Below are 26,709 nucleotides of genomic sequence, written 5' to 3' on the forward strand. Positions count from 1 at the left end.
TGGGTCTTGGCGGCTGTCGGGGTACGCTACGTAGGCGTACTGCGGGTTCGCGTGGAGTAACTGTACCCTCTCAACCAACGGGTCCGCCTTGTGGAGCCGCACGTGCTTGCGGAGGAGAACAGGCCCTGGAGCTGCCAGCCATGTTGGGAGCGAAACCCCGGAGGTGGGCTTCCTGGTGAAGGCAAAGAGATGTTCATGGCGGGACAGAGCATCAGGAGGCTTGTTTAGCTTCCCAGGACAATACAAGATCTCGTAGTTGTAGGTGGAGAGTTCGATCCTCCACCGCAAGATCTTATCGTTTTTTTATCTTGCCTCGCTGTGCATTATCGAATATGAAAGCAACCGACCGTTGGTCAGTGAGGAGAGTGAATCTCCTGCCGGCCAGGTAATGCCTCCAATGTCGCACAGCTTCTACTATGGCCTGGGCCTCCTTTTCGACTGAGGAGTGGCGGATTTCGGAAGCATGGAGGATACGTGAGAAGAAGGCCACGGGTCTGCCCGCTTGGTTGAGGGTGGCCGCCAGAGCTACGTCAGACGCGTCGCTCTCGACCTGGAAGGGGAGGGACTTGTCGATGGCGTGCATCGTGGCCTTTGATGAGGCTGAAGGCCTGGCGGGCCTCTATCGACAGGGGAAAAGCTGTGGATTGGATCAGGGTATGGGCCTTGTCCGCATAGTTGGGGACCACTGGGCATAGTAAGAGAAAAACCCTAGGCAGCGCTTCAGGGCCTTGGAGCAGTGAGGAAGGGGGAACTCCATAAGGGGCCGCATGCGTTCAGGGTCGGGGCCTATAACTCCATTTCGCACTACATAGCCGAGGATGGCTAGGCGGTTGGTGCTAAACACGCATTTATCCTTGTTATATGTAAGGTTAAGGATCTTTGCAGTCTGGAGGAATTTTCTGAGGTTGGTGTCATGGTCCTGCTGTTCCATGACACCAACCAGACATTATGGGGGAGCATTTTGGAGATAGTGACCACAATTCTGTGACTTTCACTTTAGTAATGGAGAGGGATAGGTACGTGCAACAGGGCAAGGTTTACAATTGGGGGAAGGGTAAATACGATGTTGTCAGACAAGAATTGAAGTGCATAAGTTGGGAACAAAGGCTGGCAGGGAAGGACACAAGTGAAATGTGGAACTTGTTCAAGGAACAGGTGCTACGTGTCCTTGATATGTATGTCCCTGTCAGGCAGGGAAGAGATGGTCGAGTGAGGGAACCATGGTTGACAAGAGAGGTTGAATGTCTTGTTAAGAGGAAAAAGGAGACTTATGTAAGGCTGAGGAAACAAGGTTCAGACAGGGCATTGGAGGGATACAAGATAGCCAGGAGGGAACTGAAGAAAGGGATTAGGAGAGCTAAGAGAGGGCATGAACAATATTTGGCAGGTAGGATCAAGGAAAACCCCAAGGCCTTTTACACATATGTGAGAAATATGAGAATGACTAGAGCAAGGGTAGGTCCGATCAAGGACAGTAGCGGGAGATTGTGTATTGAGTCTGAAGAGATAGGAGAGGTCTTGAACGAGTACTTTTCTTCTGTATTTACAAATGAGAGGGGCGATATTGTTGGAGAGGACAGTGTGAAACAGATTGGTAAGCTCGAGGAAATACTTGTTAGGAAGGAAGATGTGTTGGGCATTTTGAAAAACTTGAGGAGAGACAAGTCCCCCGGGCCTGACGGGATATATCCAAGGATTCTATGGGAAGCAAGAGATGAAATTGCAGAGCCGTTGGCAATGATCTTTTCGTCCTCACTGTCAACAGGGGTGGTACCAGGGGATTGGAGAGTGGCGAATGTCGTGCCCCTGTTCAAAAAAGGGACTAGGGATAACCCTGGGAATTACAGGCCAGTTAGTCTTACTTCGGTGGTAGGCAAAGTAATGGAAAGGGTACTGACGGATAGGATTTCTGAGCATCTGGAAGGACACTGCTTGATTAGGGATAGTCAGCACGGATTTGTGAGGGGTAGGTCTTGCCTTACAAGTCTTATTGAATTCTTTGAGGAGGTGACCAAGCATGTGGATGAAGGTAAAGCAGTGGATGTAGTGTACATGGATTTTAGTAAGGCATTTGATAAAGTTCCCCATGGTAGGCTTATGCAGAAAGTAAGGAGGCTTGGGATAGTGGGAAATTTGGCCAGTTGGATAACGAACTGGCTAACCGATAGAAGTCAGAGAGTGGTGGTGGATGGCAAATATTCAGCCTGGATCCCAGTTACCAGTGGCGTACCGCAGGGATCAGTTCTGGGTCCTCTGCTGTTTGTGATTTTCATTAATGACTTGGATGAGGGAGTTGAAGGGTGGGTCAGTAAATTTGCAGACGATACGAAGATTGGTGGAGTTGTGGATAGTAAGGAGGGCTGTTGTCGGCTGCAAAGAGACATAGATAGGATGCAGAGCTGGGCTGAGAAGTGGCAGATGGAGTTTAACCCTGAAAAGTGTGAGGTTGTCCATTTTGGAAGGACAAATATGAATGCGGAATACAGGGTTAACGGTAGAGTTCTTGGCAATGTGGAGGAGCAGAGAGATCTTGGGGTCTATGTTCATACATCTTTGAAAGATGCCACTCAAGTGGATAGAGCTATGAAGAAGGCCTATAGTGTGCTCGCATTCATTAACAGAGGGATTGAATTTAAGAGCCGTGAGGTGATGATGCAGCTGTACAAAACTTTGGTAAGGCCACATTTGGAGTACTGTGTACAGTTCTGGTCGCCTCATTTTAGGAAGGATGTGGAAGCTTTGGTAAAGGTGCAAAGAAGATTTACCAGGATGTTGCCTGGAATTTCCGGGATCACCCTCGAGTGCAGGACTTGCATTTTCTGTTCTCCCCTGGGAGTGTTTTCGGCCGTTCCGAGATATCCTTTAAAACACGCCAGCCAGTGCTTGAAGATTGCCGCTGAGTTCGCCGCGTGGGGTCTGAGTTGCAGACACTCCGGCTTGATTCGGAGCTCCATCCTTTTAAATCTAGCTTATTAAATTGATGCACGATCAATGACCACTAAAGTGAGGTTGGAGTCCAACTGAAGGCTTTAATAAGCTAGATGTTTCCCCCAGCAGCTCAGGTACAGAATGAAGGCTGCTTGGGCGGCATGGGCTCTTATACCCCGCCTTGCAGGGCGGAGCTACCATACAGCTTGACCAATAGGAAACATACAATATCTACCAATGGTGTTCCAGCATTACCAGGCACTGTAATACCTCTACACAGATTACCACAAACCCCAGGCATCGTTTGAGGGCCTTGGGGCAGTGGGGAAGGGGGAGTTCCATGAGGGGGCGCATGCGATCGGGGTCAGGCTGATGGACTCCACATATCCAAGGATGGCTAAGCGGTTGGTGCTGAACACACACTTCTCCTTATTCTACGTTAGGTTCAGGAGTTTGGTGGTGTGGAGAAATTTGAAAAGGTTAGCGTCGTGGTCCTACTGGTCGTGGCCGCAGATGGTGATGTTATCCAGGTACGGGAAGGTGGCCCGCAGTCCGTACCGGTGAACCATTCGGTCCATCTCCCGTTGGAAGACCGAGATCCCGTTCGTGACACCGAAGGGAACCTGAAGGAACGCCTTATATTGGCGGTCCGCCTTGCGGATGGGGAGCTGGTGGTAGGCAGATTTTAGGTCCACCGTAGAGAAGACCCGGTACTGTGCAATCTGATTGACCATATTAGATATGCGTGGGATGGGGTACGCGTCGAGCTGCGTGTACCGATTGATGGTCTGACTGTAGTCAATGACCATCCTGTGTTTCTCCCCAGTCTTTACAACTACCATTTGGGCTCTCCAGGGGCTGTTGCTGGCCTGGATGATGCCTTCCCGCAGTAGCCGCTGGACCTCCGACCTGATCAAGGTCCTTTCCTGGGCACTGTACAGTCTGCTCCTGATGGCGAAGGGTTTGCAATCCGGTGTGAAGTTCTCCACGGAGTGGGATCCGGAGGCCAGGGAGATGCGTTGGGTAATGGGGTGTACCATGAGGGAGCAGTGCCTTACAGTATCGGGGTGGATGAAGCTCTCTGTGCTCCCAGAGTCGCGAAGGCATGGTGTCTTATGGCCATCGACTTTCACCGTTGTTGTCGCGGTTGCGAGTTTGTGTGGCCTGGACTGGTCGAGCGTGATGGAGGTGAGCTGCAGCTGGTGTTGGTGGGCCCTGGGCTGGTTGGCGGCAGTTGCGGACGATGAGTGGCCCGATGAGGTGCCCGATGAGCAGGGGTCCTGACGCGCCATTCAACATGGCACCGAAGATGGTGGTGTTAAAGGTGGCGGTGCCCAAGGGCTGCACGAGGTCTGATGGGGGGAAGATGGCGGTGCCCACGGGCTGCACGAGGTCTGATGAGGGGAAGATCGCGGCACCCACGGGCCGCACGTGTGTTGCGGGGGCGAAAATGGCAGCGCCCATGGGTTGCACGTGGGGGTGCAGGAACAATGGGGCTGATTACAGCGGCGATTGACCGGGCCTGGCACACCGCAGCAAAATGTCCTTTCTTCCTGCAGGCCTTGCAGAGTGCGCTCCGCGCCGGGCAGCGCTGACGGGGGTGTTTTGTCTGCCCGCAGAAGTAGCACTTGGGTCCGCCAGGGTTGGCTGGCTGCCGCGCGGCGCAGGCTTGTGGTTGGCTGGGGGCAGTCACTGGTGGGGTCCACGATGTCCAGGAGGGGGTCGCCGTGCGGTCGGGGGTGTACGCGTGCACATTACGGGAGGCGACCGTTAGTGAGGTCACGTGTTTCTTGGTCGCCGCGAGGTCGGGCGTACCCCCTTCTAAGAGGCACTGGCGGGTGTACGCCGACCATATGCCCGTAACGAAAACGTCCCTGATTAAGAGTTCGGAATGCTGAGTGGCTGAAACTGCCAGGCAATCGCAGTTCCTCGCCAGGGCGTGCAGGGCACGCCAGAAATCTTCCAATTACTCACCGGGGAGTTGATGCCGCGTGGAAAGGAGGTGCCTGGCATAGAGTGTGTTGATCAGCCGTGTGTAGTTCTCTTTCAGAAGCACCATGGCCTCAGCGTAGTTGGGCGCGTCCCGGATAAGAGGAAAAATATCGGAGATCAACCGTGTGTACAGGATCTGGAGCTTCTGTGCCGCTGAGAGTGGTTCTGTGGCTGATCCGATGTAGGCTTCAAAGCAAGCTAGCCAGTGGTCGATGGCTGACGTGGCGTTGTCTGCTTGAGGGTGCAGCTGCAGGCGATCAGGCTTGATGCGGAGATCCATCGCTGTAAAATCTCTGTGTAATAAATTGATGCACTATCAATTACGACGAGACGAGTAGAGTGTAATCGAGGCTTTATTACTCAGAGATGTGTGGCCTCCTACAGCTGCTGCCGAAATGGCTGCAGCTCAGAGAGCCCACACATTTATACTCCGCCTACTGGGCGGAGCCAGCAGACAGGGATCTACCCCCGTACCTGTAGTACAGGGGCCTTAGACCATAAGACATAGGAGCGGAAGTAAGGCCATTCGGCCCATCGAGTCCACTCCACCATTCAATCATGGCTGATTTCAACTCCATTTACCCGCTCTCTCTCCATAGCCCTTAATTCCTCGAGAAATCAAGAATTTATCAACTTCTGTCTTAAAGACACTCAACGTCCTGGCCTCCACCGCCCTCTGTGGCAATGAATTCCACAGACCCACCACTCTCTGGCTGAAGAAATTTCTCCTCATCTCTGTTCTAAAGTGACTCCCTTTTATTCTAAGGCTGTGCCCCCGGGTCCTAGTCTCCCCTGCTAATGGAAACAACTTCCCTACATCCACCCTATCTAAGCCATTCATTATCTTGTAAGTTTCTATTAGATCTCCTCTCAACCTCCTAAACTCCAATGAATATAATCCCAGGATCCTCAGACGTTCATCGTATGTTAGGCCTACCATTCCTGGGATCATCCGTGTGAATCTCCGCTGGACCCGCTCCAGTGCCAGTATGTCCTTCCTGAGGTGTGGGGCCCAAAATTGCTCACAGTATTCTAAATGGGGCCTAACTAATGCTTTATAAAGCTTCAGAAGTACATCCCTGCTTTTATATTCCAAGCCTCTTGAGATGAATGACAACATTGCATTTGCTTTCTTAATTACGGACTCAACCTGCAAGTTTACCTTCAGAGAATCCTGGACTAGGACTCCCAAGTCCCTTTGCACTTCAGCATTATGAATTTTGTCACCGTTTAGAAAATAGTCCATGCCTCTATTCTTTTTTCCAAAGTGCAAGACCTCGCACTTGCCCACGTTGAATTTCATCAGCCATTTCTTGGACCACTCTCCTAAACTGTCTAAATCTTTCTGCAGCCTCCCCACCTCCTCCATACTACCTGCCCCTCCACCTATCTTTGTGTCATCGGCAAACTTTGCCAGAATGCCCCCAGTCCCGTCATCTAGATCGTTAATATATAAAGAGAACAGCTGTGGCCCCAACACTGAACCCTGCGGGACACCACTCGTCACCGGTTGCCATTCCGAAAAAGAACCTTTTATCCCAACTCTCTGCCTTCTGCCTGACAGCCAATCGTCAATCCATGTTAGTACCTTGCCTCAAATACCATGGGCCCATATTTTACTCAGCAGTCTCCCGTGAGGCACCTTATCAAAGGCCTTTTGGAAGTCAAGATAGATAACATCCATTGGCTCTCCTTGGTCTAACCTATTTGTTATCTCTTCAAAGAACTCTAACAGGTTTGTCAGGCACGACCTCCCCTTACTAAATCCATGCTGACTTGTCCTAATCTGACCCTGCACTTCCAAGAATTTAGAAATCTCATCCTTAACAATGGATTCTAGAATCTTGCCAACAACCGAGGTTAGGCTAATTGGCCTATAATTTTCCATCTTTTTCCTTGTTCCCTTCTTGAACAGGGGGGTTACAACAGCGATTTTCCAATCCTCTGGGACTTTCCCTGACTCCAGTGACTTTTGAAAGATCATAACTAACGCCCCCACTATTTCTTCAGCTATCTCCTTTAGAACTCTAGGATGTAGTCCATCTGGGCCCAGAGATTTATCAATTTTTAGACCTTTTAGTTTCTCTAGCACTTTCTCCTTTGTGATGGCTACCATATTCAACTCTGCCCCCTGACTCTCCGGAATTGTTGGGATATTACTCATGTCTTCTACTGTGAAGACTGACGCAAAGTACTTATTTAGTTCCTCAGCTATTTCCTTGTCTCCCATCACAAAATTACCAGCATCATTTTGGAGCGGCCCAATGTCAACTTTTGCCTCCCGTTTGTTTTTAATGTATTTAAAGAAACTTTTACTATCATTCCTAATGTTACTGGCTAGCCTACCTTCATATTTGATCCTCTCTTTCCTTATTTCTCTCTTTGTTATCCTCTGTTTGTTTTTGTAGCCTTCCCAATCTTCTGACTTCCCACTACTCTTTGCCACATTATATGCTTTCTCTTTTGCTTTGATGCATTCCCTAACTTCCTTTGTCAGCCATGGCTGCCTAATCCCCCCTCTGATAACCTTTCTTTTCTTTGGGATGAACCTCTGTACTGTGTCCTCAATTACTCCCAGAAACTCCTGCCATTGCTGTCCTACTGTCTTTCCCACTAGGCTCTGCTCCCAGTCGATTTTCGTCAGTTCCTTCCTCATGCCCCTGTAGTTACCTTTATTTAACTGTAACACCTTTACATCTGATTCTACCTTCTTTCTTTCAAATTGGAGATTGAATTCTACCATATTATGAACACTGCCTCCTAAGTGCTCCCTTACTTTAAGATCTTTAATCAAGTCTGGCTCATTACATAACACTAAGTCCAGAATGGCCTGTTCCCTCGTGGGCTCCATCACAAGCTGTTCCAAAAAACCCTCCTGTAAACATTCAATGAATTCCCTTTCCTTGGGTCCACTGGCAGCATTATTTACCCAGTCCACCTGCATATTGAAGTCCCCCATGATCACTGTGACCTTGCCTTTCTGACATGCACTGTCTATTTCGTGGTGCATTTTGTGCCCCCGGTCCTGACCACTGTTAGGAGGCCTGTACATAACTCCCATTATGGTTTTTTTGCCTTTCTGGTTCCTCAACTCTACCCACACAGACTCCACATCATCTGACCCTATGTCATTTAGTGCTATTGATTTAATTTCATTCCTAATTAACAAGGCAACCCCGCCCCCTCTGCCCACCTCCCTTCTTTTCGATAGGTTGTGAATCCCTGGATGTTTAAATGCCAGTCCTGAACCCCCTGCAACCATGTCTCTGTGATGCCTACCACATCATACCTGCCAGTCACAATCTGGGCCCCAAGCTCATCTACCTTGTTCCGTACACTGCGCGCATTTAAATATAGCACCTTTAATTCTCTATTGACCGTCCCTTTTTGTTTTCTTAGTGTGGTGGACCTTGGTTTACTGAGCCTTTCCATACACTGTGTCATATTTTGTGGGATGGGGACTATCGTAACCTCTCCTGAGTTTTGTCTTTTCGTGCTTTTTTGTATACCTAAGCAGCTACGCTTCCCACTGATTACTTCACCTCTTGGTTCCCTGACTTTCCCTTCCCCCCCAATCTTTAGTTTAAAGTCCTATTGACCACCCTATTTATTCTTTTCGCCAGAACACTGGTCCCAGCTCGGTTCAGGTGGAGACCATCCCAACGGTATAGGTCCCCCCTGTCCCAAAACTGATGCCAGTGTCCCATGAAAAGGAACCCCTCTTTCCCACACCACTCTTTCAGCCACGTGTTAACTTCCCTGATTCTTGCCTCCCTATGCCAATTTGCACGTGGCTCGGGCAGTAATCCGGAGATTATGACCCTTGAGGACCTGTTTTTTTAATTTGAATCCTAGCTCTAAACAGGTCCTCTTTCCTAGACTTGCCTATGTTGTTGATACCGACATGGACCATAACAACTGGATCCTCCCCCTCCCTCTCCAGTATCCTTTCAAGCCGGTCAGAGATGTCCCGCACCCTAGCACCGGGCAGGCAACATACCATGCGGGACTCTTTATCATGCTCACAAAGGATACTATCTATCCCCCTGATAATAGAATCCCCTACAACTACAACTTGCCTATTTACTCCCTCCCCTTGAATGGCCTGCTGAACCATGGTGCCTTGGTCTGCTGACTCATCCTTCCTGCAGCCCTGTTCGCCATCCACACAGGGAGCAAGTGCCTCATACCTGTTGGACAGAGTCAAGGGCTGAGGCTCCTGAGTTCCTGACTGCTGGTTCCCTTTACCTGCCTGACTTGCAGTCACACCCTGCTGTCCCTGGCCACTGGCAGGATTTAAACTACTTACTCTGACAGGTGTGACTGCCTCCTGAAACACCGTGTCCAGGTAAGTCTCCCCCTCCCGGATGTGCCTCAGTGTTTGAAGCTCAGACTCCAGCTCATCAACTCTGAGCCGGAGCTCTTCGAGCAGCCAACACTTACTGCAGATGTGGTTGCTGCAGCTCGCAATGGGATCTGCCAGCTCCCACATCAAGCAGCTCAAGCACATCACCTGACCAGCCATCACTAATTAATTAATTAGTTTAATTTAAGATTATGAGTTTAGCTGTGTTTTTTTTTAATTTGGGGCAGATTTGCTATCAACCACTCAGATCACAGCTTCCCTCTGACGTCACTTTTGGAAGAAAAAAAACTGGAAAACAGGAAGTTACCGTGAGGTTTTTATACTCACAGAGACTGCTCCTCCTCCTCCGAATGGCTCCTGAAATTAGGCCCGAAGAAAGAGAGAGAACAAAACAGTAGGGAAAAAGCACCTTTTCACACTCTTCACCGAATTACCTCACTGCACCAAATTACCAAATTCTCACTCGGTCTGTATCTCTCTCTCTCAGGCTGTGACTCCTTGACCTGCGCAATGCTTCCTTACCGTATTACATCTCATAGGTGCACTATATACAACAGTGGTGACTACCACACTCTGTGAGTCTGCTCTCTGTATTGTGTGAGGCTGCTCTCTGTGCCGTGTGAGTCTGCTCTCTGTGCTGTGTGAGTCTGCTCTCTGTGCTGTGTGTCTGCTCTCTGTGCTGTGTGAGTCTGCTCTCTGTGCTGTGTCAGTCTGCTCTCTGTGCTGTGTGAGTCTGCTCTCTGTGCTGTGTGAGTCTGCTCTCTGTGCTGTGTGTCTGCTCTCTGTGCTGTGTGTCTGCTCTCTGTGCTGTGTGAGTCTGCTCTCTGTGCTGTGTCAGTCTGCTCTCTGTGCTGTGTGTCTCCTCTCTGTGCTGTGTGTCTGCTCTCTGTGCTGTGTGTCTGCTCTCTGTGCTGTGTGGGTCTGCTCTCTGTGCCGTGTGAGTCTGCCCTCTGTGCTGTGTGTCTGCTCTCTGTGCTGTGTCAGTCTGCTCTCTGTGCTGTGTGAGGCTGCTCTCTGTGCTGTGTGAGTCTGCTCTCTGTGCTGTGTGTCTGCTCTCTGTGCTGTGTGTCTGCTCTCTGTGCTGTGTGAGTCTGCTCTCTGTGCTGTGTGAGTCTGCTCTCTGTGCTGTGCGGCTGCTCACTGTGCAGTGTGAGTCTGCTCTCTGTGCTGTGTCAGTCTGCTCTCTGTGCTGTGTCAGTCTGCTCTCTGTGCTGTGTCAGTCTGCTCTCTGTGGTGTGTCAGTCTGCTCTCTGTGCTGTGTGGGTCTGCTTTCTGTGCTGTGTGTCTGTTCTCTGTGCTGTGTGTCTGCACTCTGTGCTGTGTGAGTCTGCTCTCGGTGCTGTGTGAGTCTGCTCTCTGTGCTGTGTCAGTCTGCTCTCTGTGCTGTGTGTGTCTGCTCTCTGTGCTGTGTGTCTGCTCTCTGTGCTGTGTGTCTGCTCTCTGTGCTGTGTGAGTCTGCTCTCTGTGCTGTGTCAGACTGCACTCTGTGCTGTGTGAGTCTGCTCTCTGTGCTGTGTGAGTCTGCTCTCTGTGTGTGTGCGGATGCTCTCTGTTCTGTGTGTCTGCTCTCTGTGCTGTGTGAGTCTGCTCTCTGCGCTGTGTGAGTCTGCTCTCTGTGCTGTGTGAGTCTGATCTCTGTGCTGTGTGAGTCTGCTCTCTGTGCTGTGTGTCTGCTCTCTGTGCTGTGTGAGTCTGCTCTCTGTGCTGTGTGCGGCTGCTCTCTGTGCTGTGTCAGTCTGCTCTCTGTGCCGTGTGAGTCTGCTCTCTGTGCTGTGTGAGTCTGCTCTCTGTGCTGTGTGAGTCTGCTCTCTGTGATGTGTGAGTCTGCTCTCTGTGCTGTGTCAGTCTGCTCTCTATGCCGTGTCAGTCTGCTCTCTGTGCTGTGTGTGTCTGCTCTCTGTGCTGTGTGAGTCTGCACTCTGTGCTGTGTGAGTCTGCTCTCTGTGTGTGTGCGGCTGCTCTCTGTGCTGTGTGAGTCTGCTCTCTGTGCTGTGTGAGTCTGCTCTCTGTGCTGTGTGAGTCTGCTCTCTGTGCTGTGTGGGTCTGCTCTCTGTGCTGTGTGAGTCTGCTCTCTGTGCTGTGTCAGTCTGCTCTCTGTGCTGTGTCAGTCTGCTCTCTGTGCTGTGTGAGTCTGCTCTCTGTGCTGTGAGTCTGCTCTCTGTGCTGTGTGTCTGCACTCTGTGCTGTGTGAGTCTGCTCTCTGTGCTGTGTGAGTGTGCTCTCTGTGCTGTGTGGGTCTGCTCTCTGTGCTGTGTGAGTCTGCTCTCTGTGCTGTGTCAGACTGCACTCTGTGCTGTGTGAGTCTGCTCTCTGTTCTGTGTGTCTGCTCTCTGTGCTGTGTGTGTCTGCTCTCTGTGCTGTGTGAGTCTGCTCTCTGTGCTGTGTGGGTCTGCTCTCTGTGCCGTGTGAGTTTGCTCTCTGTGCTGTGTGAGTCTGCTCTCTGTGCTGTGTCAGTCTGCTCTCTGTGCTGTGTCAGACTGCACTCTGTGCTGTGTCAGTCTGCTCTCTGTGCTGTGTGTCTGCTCTCTGTGCTGTGTGTGTCTGCTCTCAGTGCTGTGTGAGTCTGCTCTCTGTGCTGTGTCAGTCTGCTCTCTGTGCTGTGTGTGTCTGCTCTCTGTGCTGTGTGTCTGCTCTCTGTGCTGTGTGTCTGCTCTCTGTGCTGTGTGGGTCTGCTCTCTGTGCCGTGTGAGTCTGCTCTCTGTGTGTGTGCGGCTGCTCTCTGTGCTGTGTGAGTCTGCATCTGTGCTGTGTGAGTCTGCTCTCTGTGCTGTGTGAGTGTGCTCTCTGTGCTGTGTGGGTCTGCTCTCTGTGCCGTGTGAGTTTGCTCTCTGTGCTGTGTGAGTCTGCTCTCTGTGCTGTGTGAGTCTGCTCTCTGTGCTGTGTGAGTCTGCTCTCTGTGCTGTGTGAGTCTGCTCTCTGTGCTGTGTCAGTCTGCTCTCTGTGCTGTGTGTCTGCTCTCTGTGCTGTGTGTCTGCTCTCTGTGCTGTGTGAGTCTGCTCTCTGTGCTGTGTGAGTCTGCTCTCTGTGCTGTGTGAGTCTGATCTCTGTGCTGTGTGAGTCTGCTCTCTGTGCTGTGTGAGTCTGCTCTCTGTGCTGTGTGTCTGCTCTCTGTGCTGTGTGAGTCTGCTCTCTGTGCTGTGTGAGTCTGCTCTCTGTGCTGTGTGAGTCTGCTCTCTGTGCTGTGTCAGACTGCACTCTGTGCTGTGTGAGTCTGCTCTCTGTGCTGTGTGAGTCTGCTCTCTGTGTGTGTGCGGATGCTCTCTGTGCTGTGTGTCTGCTCTCTGTGCTGTGTGTCTGCACTCTGTGCTGTGTGAGTCTGCTCTCGGTGCTGTGTGAGTCTGCTCTCTGTGCTGTGTCAGTCTGCTCTCTGTGCTGTGTGAGTCTGCTCTCTGTGTGTGTGCGGATGCTCTCTGTGCTGTGTGTCTGCTCTCTGTGCTGTGTGAGTCTGCTCTCTGCGCTGTGTGAGTCTGCTCTCTGTGCTGTGTGAGTCTGCTCTCTGTGCTGTGTCAGTCTGCTCTCTGTGCTGTGTGTGTCTGCTCTCTGTGCTGTGTGTCTGCTCTCTGTGCTGTGTGTCTGCTCTCTGTGCTGTGTGAGTCTGCTCTCTGTGCTGTGTCAGACTGCACTCTGTGCTGTGTGAGTCTGCTCTCTGTGCTGTGTGAGTCTGCTCTCTGTGTGTGTGCGGATGCTCTCTGTTCTGTGTGTCTGCTCTCTGTGCTGTGTGAGTCTGCTCTCTGCGCTGTGTGAGTCTGCTCTCTGTGCTGTGTGAGTCTGATCTCTGTGCTGTGTGAGTCTGCTCTCTGTGCTGTGTGTCTGCTCTCTGTGCTGTGTGAGTCTGCTCTCTGTGCTGTGTGCGGCTGCTCTCTGTGCTGTGTCAGTCTGCTCTCTGTGCCGTGTGAGTCTGCTCTCTGTGCTGTGTGAGTCTGCTCTCTGTGCTGTGTGAGTCTGCTCTCTGTGATGTGTGAGTCTGCTCTCTGTGCTGTGTCAGTCTGCTCTCTATGCCGTGTCAGTCTGCTCTCTGTGCTGTGTGTGTCTGCTCTCTGTGCTGTGTGAGTCTGCACTCTGTGCTGTGTGAGTCTGCTCTCTGTGTGTGTGCGGCTGCTCTCTGTGCTGTGTGAGTCTGCTCTCTGTGCTGTGTGAGTCTGCTCTCTGTGCTGTGTGAGTCTGCTCTCTGTGCTGTGTGGGTCTGCTCTCTGTGCTGTGTGAGTCTGCTCTCTGTGCTGTGTCAGTCTGCTCTCTGTGCTGTGTCAGTCTGCTCTCTGTGCTGTGTGAGTCTGCTCTCTGTGCTGTGAGTCTGCTCTCTGTGCTGTGTGTCTGCACTCTGTGCTGTGTGAGTCTGCTCTCTGTGCTGTGTGAGTGTGCTCTCTGTGCTGTGTGGGTCTGCTCTCTGTGCTGTGTGAGTCTGCTCTCTGTGCTGTGTCAGACTGCACTCTGTGCTGTGTGAGTCTGCTCTCTGTTCTGTGTGTCTGCTCTCTGTGCTGTGTGTGTCTGCTCTCTGTGCTGTGTGAGTCTGCTCTCTGTGCTGTGTGGGTCTGCTCTCTGTGCCGTGTGAGTTTGCTCTCTGTGCTGTGTGAGTCTGCTCTCTGTGCTGTGTCAGTCTGCTCTCTGTGCTGTGTCAGACTGCACTCTGTGCTGTGTCAGTCTGCTCTCTGTGCTGTGTGTCTGCTCTCTGTGCTGTGTGTGTCTGCTCTCAGTGCTGTGTGAGTCTGCTCTCTGTGCTGTGTCAGTCTGCTCTCTGTGCTGTGTGTGTCTGCTCTCTGTGCTGTGTGTCTGCTCTCTGTGCTGTGTGTCTGCTCTCTGTGCTGTGTGGGTCTGCTCTCTGTGCCGTGTGAGTCTGCTCTCTGTGTGTGTGCGGCTGCTCTCTGTGCTGTGTGAGTCTGCATCTGTGCTGTGTGAGTCTGCTCTCTGTGCTGTGTGAGTGTGCTCTCTGTGCTGTGTGGGTCTGCTCTCTGTGCCGTGTGAGTTTGCTCTCTGTGCTGTGTGAGTCTGCTCTCTGTGCTGTGTGAGTCTGCTCTCTGTGCTGTGTGAGTCTGCTCTCTGTGCTGTGTGAGTCTGCTCTCTGTGCTGTGTCAGTCTGTTCTCTGTGCTGTGTGTCTGCTCTCTGTGCTGTGTGTCTGCTCTCTGTGCTGTGTGAGTCTGCTCTCTGTGCTGTGTGAGTCTGCTCTCTGTGCTGTGTGAGTCTGATCTCTGTGCTGTGTGAGTCTGCTCTCTGTGCTGTGTGAGTCTGCTCTCTGTGCTGTGTGTCTGCTCTCTGTGCTGTGTGAGTCTGCTCTCTGTGCTGTGTGAGTCTGCTCTCTGTGCTGTGTGAGTCTGCTCTCTGTGCTGTGTGAGTCTGCTCTCTGTGCTGTGTCAGACTGCACTCTGTGCTGTGTGAGTCTGCTCTCTGTGCTGTGTGAGTCTGCTCTCTGTGTGTGTGCGGATGCTCTCTGTGCTGTGTGTCTGCTCTCTGTGCTGTGTGAGTCTGCTCTCTGCGCTGTGTGAGTCTGCTCTCTGTGCTGTGTGAGTCTGATCTCTGTGCTGTGTGAGTCTGCTCTCTGTGCTGTGTGTCTGCTCTCTGTGCTGTGTGAGTCTGCTCTCTGTGCTGTGTGCGGCTGCTCTCTGTGCTGTGTGAGTCTGCTCTCTGTGCCATGTGAGTCTGCTCTCTGTGCTGTGTGAGTCTGCTCTCTGTGCTGTGTGAGTCTGCTCTCTGTGCTGTGTGAGTCTGCTCTCTGTGCTGTGTGAGTCTGCTCTCTGTGATGTGTGAGTCTGCTCTCTGTGCTGTGTCAGTCTGCTCTCTATGCCGTGTGAGTCTGCTCTCTGTGCTGTGTGTGTCTGCTCTCTGTGCTGTGTGAGTCTGCACTCTGTGCTGTGTGAGTCTGCTCTCTGTGTGTGTGCGGCTGCTCTCTGTGCTGTGTGAGTCTGCTCTCTGTGCTGTGTGAGTCTGCTCTCAGTGTGTGTACGGCTGCTCTCTGTGCTGTGTGAGTCTGCTCTCTGTGCTGTGTGAGTCTGCTCTCTGTGCTGTGTGGGTCTGCTCTCTGTGCTGTGTGAGTCTGCTCTCTGTGCTGTGTCAGTCTGCTCTCTGTGCTGTGTGAGTCTGCTCTCTGTGCTGTGTGAGTCTGATCTCTGTGCTGTGTGAGTCTGCTCTCTGTGCTGTGTGAGTCTGCTCTCTCTGCTGTGTGTCTGCTCTCTGTGCTGTGTGGGTCTGCTCTCTGTGCCGTGTGAGTTTGCTCTCTGTGCTGTGTGAGTCTGATCTCTGTGCTGTGTGAGTCTGCTCTCTGTGCTGTGTGAGTCTGCTCTCTGTGCTGTGTGTCTGCTCTCTGTGCTGTGTGAGTCTGCTCTCTGTGCTGTGTGAGTCTGCTCTCTGTGCTGTGTGAGTCTGCTCTCTGTGCTGTGTGAGTCTGCTCTCTGTGCTGTGTCAGACTGCACTCTGTGCTGTGTGAGTCTGCTCTCTGTGCTGTGTGAGTCTGCTCTCTGTGTGTGTGCGGATGCTCTCTGTGCTGTGTGTCTGCTCTCTGTGCTGTGTGAGTCTGCTCTCTGCGCTGTGTGAGTCTGCTCTCTGTGCTGTGTGAGTCTGATCTCTGTGCTGTGTGAGTCTGCTCTCTGTGCTGTGTGTCTGCTCTCTGTGCTGTGTGAGTCTGCTCTCTGTGCTGTGTGCGGCTGCTCTCTGTGCTGTGTGAGTCTGCTCTCTGTGCCATGTGAGTCTGCTCTCTGTGCTGTGTGAGTCTGCTCTCTGTGCTGTGTGAGTCTGCTCTCTGTGCTGTGTGAGTCTGCTCTCTGTGCTGTGTGAGTCTGCTCTCTGTGATGTGTGAGTCTGCTCTCTGTGCTGTGTCAGTCTGCTCTCTATGCCGTGTGAGTCTGCTCTCTGTGCTGTGTGTGTCTGCTCTCTGTGCTGTGTGAGTCTGCACTCTGTGCTGTGTGAGTCTGCTCTCTGTGTGTGTGCGGCTGCTCTCTGTGCTGTGTGAGTCTGCTCTCTGTGCTGTGTGAGTCTGCTCTCTGTGTGTGTGCGGCTGCTCTCTGTGCTGTGTGAGTCTGCTCTCTGTGCTGTGTGAGTCTGCTCTCTCTGCTGTGTGTCTGCTCTCTGTGCTGTGTGAGTCTGCTCTCTGTGCTGTGTGAGTCTGCTCTCTGTGCCGTGTGAGTCTGCTCTCTGTGCTGTGTGAGTCTGATCTCTGTGCTGTGTGTGTCTGCTCTCTGTGCTGTGTGAGTCTGCTCTCTGTGCTGTGTGAGTCTGATCTCTGTGCTGTGTGTGTCTGCTCTCTGTACTGTGTTTGTCTGCTCTCTGTGCCGTGTGATTCTGCTCTCTGTATTGCGTGCGGCTGCTCTCTGTGCTGCGTGAGTCTGCACTCTGTATTCTGTCAGTCTGCACTCTGTGCTGTGAGTGTCTGCTCTCTGTGCTGTCTGAGTCTGTTCTCGCTCTGTTGTGTCAGACTGCACTCTGTGCTGTGTGAGTCTGCTCTCTGTGCTGTGTGATTCTGCTCTCTCTGTGTTGTGTGTGTCTGCTCTCTGTGCTGTGTGAGACTGCTCTCTGTGCTGTGTCAGTCTGCTCTCTGTGCTGTGTGATTCTGCTCTCTCTGTGTTGTGTGAGTCTGCTCTCTGTGCTGTGTGAGTTTGCTCTCTGTGCTGTGTCAGTCTGCTCTCTGTGCTGTGTGAGTCTCTCTCTGTGCTGTGTGATTCTGCTCTCTGTGCTGTGTCAGTCTGCTCTCTGTGGTGTGTCAGTCTGCTCTCTGTGCTGTGTGAGTCTGCTCTCTGTGCTGTGTGAGTCTGCTCTCTGTGCTGTGTCAGTCTGCTCTCTGTGCTGTGTGAGTCTCTCTCTGTGCTGTGTGATTCTGCTCTCTGTGCTGTGTGAGTCTCTCTCTGTGCTGTGTGATTCTGCTCTCTGTGCTGTGTGAGTTTGCTCTCTGTGCTGTGTCAGTCTGCTCTCTGTGCTGTGTGAGTCTCTCTCTGTGCTGTGTGATTCTGCTCTCTGTGCTGTGTCAGTCTGCTCTCTGTGGTGTGTCAGTCTGCTCGATTTCGGCGGGAGAAGAGCTGGTGAGTCAATTTCAGCGGGGGCAGTGCGGAAGTGATTGCTGGGAGGTAAGTCTGTCCTTTAAAAACACTTGTCTTTGCAGGGGCAGGCCAGTCTATTTTGGCGGGAGAAGAGCTGGTGAGTCAATGTCAGCGGGGGCAGTGCGGAAGTGATTGCTGGGAGGTAAGTCTGTCCTTTGAAAACACTTACCAGGTCCCGTTTTCGGTCCCTCTTTTCTGTTTTTTTTTTATATTTTAGTATTTAAGGCGGGAACAGGAAGTTCGACCCGCGGACTTCTGGGAAGACCCTCACCAATAAATTCTGGTGGAGAGGAAACCCGAGACACTACACGTGTAGTGTCTCCCACCCGCCCTCCTCCTCTAACCTAATAATAAAACCCATTGGTGTGAGGTAAGTACCATATTTTATTATTAACACTAAGATGGTAAGTAAGTGATTTTTACTCATTTTTACTTTTGTACCTTTTTCAAATTGTGTGTGTGTCGGGGGGAAACCGAAGTGACATCACAGAAAAGCTGTGGCCTGAGTGGCTGTTGGGATTCTACACTAAATTAAAAAAAATTGAGCATTGGTAACTAATTAAACATAATTACTTAATTATAATTTAGAGGGATATCTAAGCCAGAGATCGGAGAGTACTATATTTAGCTTTCGCATTTCTATTAGAAATCTAGTGCTAGGAAACAGATAGTTAACAGTAACTTTGAATTTTTTTTGTTAAATATTCACAAAAAAATTTTTTTTTTAATTTTAATTTTAATTTTAATTAATTGACGCAATGTCAGTTAGAGGGGTGCTGTGCTCTGACTGTGAGATGTGGCAGGTCCGGGAGGCTTCCAGCGTCCCGGATGGCTTCATCTGCAGAAGGTGCACCCAATTGGAGCTCCTCACAGACCGCATGGTTCGGTTGGAGCAGCAATTGGATGCACTTAGGAGCATGCAGGTGGCGGAAAGCGTCATAGATCGCAGTTATGTAAATGTGGTCACACCCAAGGTGCAGGCAGAGAAATGGGTGACCACCAGAAAGGGCAGGCAGTCAGTGCAGGAATCCCCTGTGGTTGTCCCCCTCTCGAACAGATATACCCCTTTGGATACTGTCGGGGGGGATAGCCTATCAGGGGAAAACAGCAGTAGACAGAGCAGTGGCACCACGGCTGGCTCTGATGTTCAGAAGGGAGGGTCAAAGCGCAGAAGAGTAATAGTCATAGGGGACTCTATAGTCAGGGGCACAGATAGGCGCTTCTGTGGATGTGAAAGAGACTCCAGGATGGTATGTTGCCTCTCTGGTGCCAGGGTCCAGGATGTCTCCGAACGGGTAGAGGGCATCCTGAAGGGGGAGGGCAAACAGGCAGAGGTCGTTGTACATATTGGTACTAACGACATAGGCAGGAAGGGGCATGAGGTCCTGCAGCAGGAGTTCAGGGAGCTAGGCAGAAAGTTAAAAGACAGGACCTCGAGGGTTGTAATCTCGGGATTACTCCCTGTGCCACGTGCCAGTGAGGCTAGAAATTGGAAGATAGAGCAGCTAAACACGTGGCTAAACAGCTGGTGTAGGAGGGAGGGTTTCCATTATCTGGACCACTGGGAGCTCTTCCGGGGCAGGTGTGACCTGTATAAGAAGGACGGGTTGCATCTAAACCGGAGAGGCATAAATATCCTGGCCGCGAGGTTTGCTAGTGTCACACGGGAGGGTTTAAACTAGTATGGCAGGGGGGTGGGCATGGGAGCAATAGGTCAGAAGGTGAGAGCATTGAGGGAGAACTAGGGAATAGGGACAGTGTGGCTCTGAGGCAGAGCAGACAGGGAGAAGTTGCTGAACACAGCGGGTCTGGTGGCCTGAAGTGCATATGTTTTAATGCAAGAAGTATTACGGGTAAGGCAGATGAACTTAGAGCTTGGATTAGTACTTGGAACTATGATGTTGTTGCCATTACAGAGACCTGGTTGAGGGAAGGGCAGGATTGGCAGCTAAACGTTCCAGGATTTAGATGTTTCAGGCGGGATAGAGGGGGATGTAAAAGGGGAGGCAGAGTTGCGCTACTGGTTCGGGAGAATATCACAGCTGTACTGCGATAGGACACCTCAGAGGGCAGTGAGGCTATATGGGTAGAGATCAGGAATAAGAAGGGTGCAGTCACAATGTTGGGGGTTTACTACAGGCCTCCAAACAGCCAGCGGGAGATAGAGGAGCAGATAGGTAGACAGATTTTGGAAAAGAGTAAAAACAACAGGGTTGTGGTGATGGGAGACTTCAACTTCCCCAATATTGACTGGGACTCACTTAGTGCCAGGGGCTTAGACGGGGCGGAGTTTGTAAGGAGCATCCAGGAGGGCTTCTTAAAACAATATGTAGACAGTCCAACTAGGGAAGGGGCGGCACTGGACCTGGTATTGGGGAATGAGCCCGGCCAGGTGGTAGATGTTTCAGTAGGGGAGCATTTCGGTAACAGTGACCACAATTCAGTAAGTTTTAAAGTACTGGTGGACAAGGATAAGAGTGGTCCTAGGATGAATGTGCTAAATTGGGGGAAGGCTAATAATAACAATATTAGGCGGGAACTGAAGAACATAGATTGGGGGCGGATGTTTGAGGGCAAATCAACATCTGACATGTGGGAGGCTTTCAAGTGGCAGTTGAAAGGAATTCAGGACCGGCATGTTCCTGTGAGGAAGAAGGATAAATACTATCCTTCCTTAAATGGAACCATTTAAAAGGTTGCTGTCTGTGGTGAGGTCAGCTGTTGAGTTCGGGAGTGAGAGCTGGGACCTTAGAATCAGCGCGGGAATTTTGAAAAGCGCGGGGCTGCGAGACAGAGGGGACCATTTAAAAGGTTGCTGTCTGTGGTGAGGTGAGTACATATTAACTTACTTGCCTTGCAGGTCAGCTGTTGAGTTCGGGAGTGAGAGCTGGGACCTTAGAATCAGCGCGGGAATTTTGAAAAGCGCGGGGGCTGCGAGACAGAGGGGACCATTTAAAAGGTCGCTGTCTGTGGTGAGGTGAGTACAGATTAACTTGCTTACCTTGCAGGTCAGCTGTTGAGTTCGGGAGTGAGAGCTGGGACCTTAGAATCAGCGCGGGAATTTTGAAAAGCGCGGGGCTGCGAGACAGAGGGGACCATTTAAAAGGTTGCTGTCTGTGGTGAGGTGAGTACATATTAACTTACTTGCCTTGCAGGTCAGCTGTTGAGTTCGGGAGTGAGAGCTGGGACCTTAGAATCAGCGCGGGAATTTTGAAAAAGCGCAGATTAACAACTTGCTTACCTTGCAGGCCAAGTCGATTTCAGCAGGAGCGGAGCAGGTTAGTCCATTTCTGCGGGGGCAGTGCGGAAGTGATTTCTGGGAGGTAAGTTTCTCCTTTAAATACATTTTTTTTAAAAAAAATTCTAGTGTTTAAGGTGGGAACAGGAAGTCGACCCGCGGACGTCTGGGAAGACCCTCACCAATAAATTCTGGTGGAGAGGAAACCCGAGACACTACACGTGTAGTGTCTCCCACCCGCCCTCCTCCTCTAACCTAATAATAAAACCCTTTGGAGTGAGGTAAGTACCATATTTTATTATTGTTATTAATAATTTTTATTCTTTCTTTTTTTGCATATATAAAAAATTTTTTTAAATTTAGTTGTTAGCCAGATCTTGGTAGAAAGTTACAGGAATGGCAGGGAAGGGAGTGCAATGTTCCTCCTGCAGGATGTTTGAGGTGAGGGATGCCGTTAGTGTCCCTGCTGATTTTACCTGCAGGAAGTGCTGCCATCTCCAGCTCCTCCAAGACCGAGTTAGGGAACTGGAGCTGGAGTTGGAAGAACTTCGGATCATTCGGGAGGCAGAGGGGGTCATAGATAGCAGCTTCAGGGAATTAGTTACACCAAAGATTGGAGATAGATGGGTAACTGTAAGAGGGACGGGGAAAAAACAGTCAGTGCAGGGATCCCCTGCGGTCGTTCCCCTGAGAAACAAGTATACCGCTTTGGATACTTGTGGGGGGGGGGACTTACCAGGGGTAAGCCATGGGGTACAGACCTCTGGCACAGAGTCTGTCCCTGTTGCTCAGAAGGGAAGGGGGGAGAGGAGCAGAGCATTAGTAATTGGGGACTCTATAGTCAGAGGCACAGATAGGAGATTTTGTGGGAGCGTGAGAGACTCACGTTTGGTATGTTGCCTCCCAGGTGCAAGGGTACGTGATGTCTCGGATCGTGTTTTCCGGGTCCTTAAGGGGGAGGGGGAGCAGCCCCAAGTCGTGGTCCACATTGGCACTAACGACATAGGTAGGAAAGGGGATAAGGATGTCAGGCAGGCTTTCAGGGAGCTAGGATGGAAGCTCAGAACTAGAACAAACAGAGTTGTTATCTCTGGGTTGTTGCCCGTGCCACGTGATAGTGAGATGAGGAATAGGGAGAGAGAGCAATTAAACACGTGGCTACAGGGATGGTGCAGGCGGGAGGGATTCAGATTTCTGGATAACTGGGGCGCTTTCTGGGGAAGGTGGGACCTCTACAGACAGGATGGTCTACATCTGAACCTGCGGGGCACAAATATCCTGGGGGGGAGATTTGTTAGTGCTCTTTGGGGGGGTTTAAACTAATGCAGCAGGGGCATGGGAACCTGGATTGTAGTTTTAGGGTAAGGGAGAATGAGAGTATAGAGGTCAGGAGCTCAGATTTGACGTCGGAGGAGGGGGCCAGTGTTCAGGTAGGTGGTTTGAAGTGTGTCTACTTCAATGCCAGGAGTATACGAAATAAGGTAGGGGAACTGGCAGCATGGGTTGGTACCTGGGACTTCGATGTTGTGGCCATTTCGGAGACGTGGATAGAGCAGGGACAGGAATGGATGTTGCAGGTTCCGGGGTTTAGGTGTTTTAGTAAGCTCAGGGAAGGAGGCAAAAGAGGGGGAGGTGTGGCGCTGCTAGTCAAGAGCAGTATTACGGTGGCGGAGAGGATGCTAGATGGGGACTCATCTTCCGAGGTAGTATGGGCTGAGGTTAGAAACAGGAAAGGAGAGGTCACCCTGTTGGGAGTTTTCTATAGGCCTCCAAATAGTTCTAGGGATGTAGAGGAAAGGATGGCGAAGATGATCCTGGATATGAGCGAAAGTAACAGGGTAGTTATTATGGGAGACTTTAACTTTCCAAATATTGACTGGAAAAGATATAGTTCGAGTACATTAGATGGGTCATTTTTTGTTCAGTGTGTGCAGGAGGGTTTCCTGACACAGTTTGTTGACAGGCCAACAAGAGGTGAGGCCACATTGGATTTGGTTTTGGGTAATGAACCAGGCCAGGTGTTGGATTTGGAGGTAGGTGAGCACTTTGGGGACAGTGACCACAATTCGGTGACGTTTACGTTAAGGATGGAAAGGGATAAGTATACACCGCAGGGCAAGAGTTATAGCTGGGGGAAGGGAAATTATGATGCCATTAGACGTGACTTGGGGGGGATAAGGTGGAGAAGTAGGCTGCAAGTTTTGGACACACTGGATAAGTGGAGCTTGTTCAAGGATCAGCTATTGCGTGTTCTTGATAAGTATGTACCGGTCAGGCAGGGAGGAAGGTGCCGAGCGAGGGAACCGTGGTTTACCAAAGAAGTGGAATCTCTTGTTAAGAGGAAGAAGGAGGCCTATGTGAAGATGAGGTGTGAAGTTTCAGTTGGGGCGATGGATAGTTACAAGGTAGCGAGGAAGGATCTAAAGAGAGAGCTAAGACGAGCAAGGAGGGGACATGAGAAGTATTTGGCAGGAAGGATCAAGGAAAACCCAAAAGCTTTCTATAGGTATGTCAGGAATAAGCGAATGACTAGGGACAGAGTAGGACCAGTCAAGGACAGGGATGGGAAGTTGTGTGTAGAGTCTGAAGAGATAGGCGAGATACTAAATGAATATTTTTCGTCAGTATTCACTCAGGAAAAAGATAATGTTGTGGAGGAGAATGCTGAGCTCCAGGTAAATAGATTAGATGGCATTGAGGTAAGTAGGGAAGAGGTGTTGGCAATTCTGGACAGGCTGAAAATAGATAAGTCCCCGGGGCCTGATGGGATTTATCCTAGGATTCTCTGGGAGGCCAGGGAAGAGATTGCTGGACCATTGGCTTTGATTTTTATGTCATCATTGGATACAGGAATAGTGCCAGAGGACTGGAGGATAGCAAATGTGGTCCCTTTGTTCAAAAAGGGGAGCAGAGACAACCCCGGCAACTATAGACCGGTGAGCCTCACGTCTGTAGTGGGTAAAGTCTTGGAGGGCATTATAAGAGACAAGATTTATAATCATCTAGATAGGAATAATATGATCAGGGATAGTCAGCATGGCTTTGTGAAGGGTAGGTCATGCCTCACAAACCTTATCGAGTTCTTTGAGAAGGTGACTGAACAGGTAGACGAGGGTAGAGCAGTTGATGTGGTGTATATGGATTTCAGCAAAGCGTTTGATAAGGTTCCCCACGGTAGGCTATTGCAGAAAATACGGAGGCTGGGGATTGAGGGTGATTTAGAGATGTGGATCAGAAATTGGCTAGCTGAAAGAAGACAGAGGGTGGTGGTTGATGGGAAATGTTCAGAATGGAGTTCTGTCACAAGTGGAGTACCACAAGGATCTGTTCTGGGGCCGTTGCTGTTTGTCATTTTTATCAATGACCTAGAGGAAGGCGCAGAAGGGTGGGTGAGTAAATTTGCAGACGATACTAAAGTCGGTGGTGTTGTCGATAGTGAGGAAGGAAGTAGCAGGTTACAGAGGGATATAGATAAGCTGCAGTGCTGGGCTGAGAGGTGGCAAATGGAGTTTAATGTAGAGAAGTGTGAGGTGATTCACTTTGGAAGGAAAAACAGGAATGTGGAATATGTGGCTAATGGAAAAGTTCTTGAAAGTGTGGATGAGCAGAGGGATCTAGGTGTCCATGTACATAGATCCCTGAAAGTTGCCACCCAGGTTGATAGGGTGGTGAAGAAGGCCTATGGAGTGTTGGCCTTTATTGGTAGAGGGATTGAGTTCCGGAGTCAGGAGGTCATGTTGCAGCTGTACAGAACTCTGGTACGGCCGCATTTGGAGTATTGCGTACAGTTCTGGTCACCGCATTATAGGAAGGACGTGGAGGCTTTGGAACGGGTGCAGAGGAGATTTACCAGGATGTTGCCTGGTATGGAGGGAAAATCTTATGAGGAAAGGCTGATGGACTTGAGGTTGTTTTCGTTAGAGAGAAGAAGGTTAAGAGGAGACTTAATAGAGGCATACAAAATGATCAGAGGGTTAGATAGGGTGGACAGTGAGAGCCTTCTCCCGCGGATGGAAATGGCTAGCACGAGGGGACATAGCCTTAAACTGAGGGGTAATAGATATAGGACAGAGGTCAGGGGTAGGTTCTTTACGCAAAGAGTAGTGAGGCCGTGGAATGCCCTACCTGCTACAGTAGTGAACTCGCCAACATTAAGGGCATTTAAAAGTTTATTGGATAAACATATGGATGATAATGGTATAGTGTAGGTTAGATGGCTTTTGTTTCGGTGCAACATCGTGGGCCGAAGGGCCTGTACTGCGCTGTATTGTTCTATGTTCTATGTTCTATAGGACCGGCATGTTCCTGTGAGGAAGAAGGATAAATACGGCAATTTTCGGGAACCTTGGATGACGAGAGATATTGTAGGCCTCGTCAAAAAGAAAAAGAAGGCATTTGTCAGGGCTAAAAGGCTGGGAACAGACGAAGCCTGCGAGGAATATAAGGAAAGTAGGAAGGAACTTAAGCAAGGAGTCAGGAGGGCTAGAAGGGGTCACGAAAAGTCATTGGCAAATAGGGTTAAGGAAAATCCCAAGGCTTTTTACACGTACATAAAAAGCAAGAGGGTAGCCAGGGAAAGGGTTGGCCCACTGAAGGATAGGCAAGGGAATCTATGTGTGGAGCCAGAGGAAATGGGCGAGGTACTAAATAAATACTTTGCATCAGTATTCACCAAAGAGAAGAAATTGGTAGATGTTGATTCTGGAGAAGGGTGTGTAGATAGCCTGGGTCACATTGAGATCCAAAAAGACGAGGTGTTGGGTGTCTTAAAAAATATTAAGGTAGATAAGTCCCCAGGGACTGATGGGATCTACCCCAGAATACTGAAGGAGGCTGGAGAGGAAATTGCTGAGGCCTTGACAGAAATCTTTGGATCCTCGCTGTCTTCAGGGGATGTCCCGGAGGACTGGAGAATAGCCAATGTTGTTCCTCTGTTTAAGAAGGGTAGCAAGGATAATCCCGGGAACTACAGGCCGGTGAGCCTTACTTCAATGGTAGGGAAATTACTGGAGAGAATTCTTCGAGACAGGATCTACTCCCATTTGGAAGCAAATGGACGTATTAGTGCGAGGCAGCATGGTTTTGTGAAGGGGAGGTCGTGTCTCACAAACTTGATAGAGTTTTTCGAGGAGGTCACTAAGATGATTGATGCAGGTAGGGCAGTGGATGTTGTCTATATGGACTTCAGTAAGGCCTTTGACAAGGACCCTCATGGTAGACTAGTACAAAAGGTGAAGTCACAAGGGATCAGTGGTGAGTTGGCAAGGTGGATACAGAACTGGCTAGGCCATAGAAGGCAGAGAGTAGCAATGGAAGGATGCTTTTCTCATTGGAGAGCTGTGACCAGTGGTGTTCCACAGGGATCAGTGCTGGGACCTTTGCTCGTTGTAGTATATATAAATAATTTGGAGGAAAATGTAACTGGTCTGATTAGTAAGTTTGCAGACGACACAAAGGTTGGTGGAATTGTGGATAGCGATGAGGACTGTCGGAGGATACAGCAGGATTTAGATTGTTTGGAGACTTGGGCGGAGAGATGGCAGATGGAGTTTAATCCGGACAAATGTGAGGTAATGCATTTTGGAAGGTCTAATGCAGGTAGGGAATATACAGTGAATGGTAGAACCCTCAAGAGTATTGAAAGTCAAAGAGATCTAGGAGTACAGGTCCACAGGTCATTGAAAGGGGCAACACAGGTGGAGAAGGTAGCCAAGAAGGCATACGGCATGCTTGCCTTCATTGGCCGGGGCATTGAGTATAAGAATTGGCAAGTCATGTTGCAGCTGTATAGAACATTAGTTAGGGCACACTTGGAGTATAGTGTTCAATTCTGGTCGCCACACTACCAGAAGGATGTGGAGGCTTTAGAGAGGGTGCAGAAGAGATTTACCAGAATGTTGCCTGGTATGGAGGGCATTAGCTATGAGGAGCGGTTGAATAAACTCGGTTTGTTCTCACTGGAATGAAGGAGGTTGAGGGGAGACCTGATAGAGGTATACAAAATTATGAGGGGCATAGACAGAGTGGATAGTCAGAGGCTTTTCCCCAGGGTAGAGGGGTCAATTACTAGGGGGCATAGGTTTAAGGTGAGAGGGGCAAGGTTTAGAGTAGATGTACGAGGCAAGTTTTTTACGCAGAGGGTAGTGGGTGCCTGGAACTCGCTACC

The sequence above is a fragment of the Scyliorhinus torazame genome, chromosome 7 (genome assembly GCF_047496885.1).
Source record: "Scyliorhinus torazame isolate Kashiwa2021f chromosome 7, sScyTor2.1, whole genome shotgun sequence".
Taxonomy (NCBI): Eukaryota; Metazoa; Chordata; class Chondrichthyes; order Carcharhiniformes; family Scyliorhinidae; genus Scyliorhinus; species Scyliorhinus torazame.